The sequence below is a fragment of the Octopus bimaculoides genome, chromosome 7 (assembly GCF_046866305.1).
Source record: "Octopus bimaculoides isolate indiv1 chromosome 7, ASM4686630v1, whole genome shotgun sequence".
In the NCBI taxonomy this organism is placed as follows: domain Eukaryota; kingdom Metazoa; phylum Mollusca; class Cephalopoda; order Octopoda; family Octopodidae; genus Octopus; species Octopus bimaculoides.
The window spans coordinates 45057765-45060443 of NC_142934.1; positions in this window are offsets into that span (position 1 = coordinate 45057765).

Genomic DNA, 2679 nt, shown 5'->3' on the forward strand with positions numbered 1-2679 from the left:
ATTAATAGCAACATAGCAACAGAAGGGAGGGTTGAAAATTGTAATGTTCATGCTTTTCCTAACCTCATTTGCATCAAATAGGAACTGATATAGTGTCAACAAAGAGATTAACTTCCCCTTCAAAGCGAAGATACTGTTGGGTAGAAATGTACACCACCACTTCCACTATAAAGACCAAGAGACAGATATTCTTGTAACGTGGATTCTGGATGTTGGATCCCTAAAAACGTCTGGCGATAGAGTAGGGTCTCTACGTCCTGGAAGCAGTAACAAATCTTTTATGAGTTTTAATAAAATTTTAACTAGTCAGCTCGGTCTATTTTTCTGTCACAGATAGAAGAATCTGCGGTTTAACTATTGAGTTTATCTGTTCAGAGCGAGACTCAATCGAAATTACAAGATATACACACACCCTCGTAAATTTACTTTACATTTCCAATTATCTCAACTTTGTATATTAATTCTATCAATTAATAAGTGGAAGGTGTTTAAATTTAATTTGTCAAAATATTTTCATCGCTTTGTAACCGAAACCTGCTCACTGACAAAATGACGAAAATATTTTGACAGGTTAAATTTAAATGTTGAAGTGAATCTAATAGTTTTTGCGTGTGTTTAAATAGCTTAGAAACACCTTCCACGCTGCAGTTGTTTTTGTTTCAGCACACAATCTCAGATCAGGTCACTTGCTATGCGAGTGCATCTCCGTAATTAATAAGTATATTTTTTTAAAATATAAACAAGCTACACTGTTTCATCACCTAAAAGGAATCAATACAAATTTATGTGTTATGGAAAACAGATTATGGCTTTACAGTTGGGCTAAAGAATATTTAGAGCTACGTTTAGATTGCCATAAGACAAACGTGTAACAAGTGTTTTAAATGAAACATAAGTAAATGCTCTGAGATATTTGAAAATGCGACCTTCAGTTTCCTAGACTGACGCTCCAATAGACGTTCACTACGATACAATAGCATTGAACATTCAGTAAGGAAGCAATATGTGTACAGGGTCTGAAATCCAGATTCCAAGAACCAGTGTATTCTACGAAAGTTATGTACAAGGTGCATTCCAAAAGATGTGAGACTTTTTCAGGAAAGACATTTGTTAATTTCAAAGTACAAAACTTTAGTCTCCTTCAAGGCAAATCTTCTAACTTCAATGCACTTGCTCCAACCACCTCGTGAAGGCCCCATGGTACTCCTCCTAAGTGGTGGTGTCCAGGATTCTTGTCACAGCTTCCTTCACTTTCTCAATATCTTCAAAATGATTCCCACTGAGGTTCAACTGAAGCTTGGGGATTAACCAGAAACCACAAGGATCAAAGTTTGGACTGTAGGGAGGGTGAGGGATAGTTTTGATGCCATCTCTGTCAAGTAATTTGTTATCAGAATGGAATTGTGAACTAACCTCCCTCAAAACCGCCACAAAGTACTCTTTGTTGGCCTTTCGCCCAGAAGGAACCCAGTGGAAGTAAATGATTCCTCTTGCTGTTATGAACTTCCTGGCGGGCTTGCTTTGCCTGACTGTCATAGGTCTGCGGGAGCCAGGATGCTTCAATTGGGCACTCTGTCTTTTGGTCTTTTCATCGTAACAGCAGATTCAGCTTTCCTCACAGGTTACCAGGCATTCAAGAACTCTTGTCTTGTATTGGATGTAGTTAGCTCAACCATCTCCCTGCTGTCACCAATGTTTCTTTTCTTCTGTTCGTCACTGAGCACTCTGGAAACAAACTTTGCACAAATTTTGCGCATGTTGAAGCCTTCATAAATAATTCTGTGTACAATTGCCACGCCAATGCTTTTTTCTGGTCTTTATCCAGGAAATTGCGATTCCTCAACCAGCTCGGATGTTCTGGCGCACCTCTTCATCCAACACCTCTCATCGTCTCTCGCCTCCTCTCTACCGTCCTTGAACCTCTTGTGACAGCGATAAATATATGGTCGGTTCATACAAGTTAATCTATATGCAGTTTGGAGCATTTCCTCAGTTTCAGTAGTGTTTTTAACCAGTTTCCAAAAGCTTGGTAATACTCAAGCGCTAACTATCAGAGGATTCAACAGGTAATTTAATGATGAAGCTATAGCCAAAACTCAGATCAAAAAGTGGTACAACCACTTTAAGTCACGACAACATTCTGTAAACTTTTCACCTGTGACAAGTAGTGCTTAGCAGGATGTGTTCAGAGTGTTTTTACGGTCGTCTCCTTCAATCTGGAGTAACAAATGTTGGTAGGTCAGCTTATTATTAAATGTATAGCAACGATATAGTAAAATCACAATAATCTAGGACAGTTACAAGTGCTTCTCCTAAAAAGTCTGAAAACTTCTGGAATGTACCTCGTAACTGTTTGTAGGATGTAACATAGTCGTTGGTGTTTAGTCCAAAGTTGATCTTAAATCTAGCAAACTATGATCAATGGATTTTAGACTACGGCATCACATCTTCTTCGGACATTGTGTACCTTAAACCATATAGTACAATGTGTGCTTTAAAAGAAGATAAAAACGCTAGAGTATGGTTTATGTTAGATTCAGCTGCTTTTAGGTGATACGATGTAGACGTTTCTTAAATGTCACTTTATCTGCCATGAACGCGCACGCGCACGCATACACATTCCTGCTGAATGCAACTGATTTATTACAGAAAATATAGCTTTTTATGGACATTAAGATT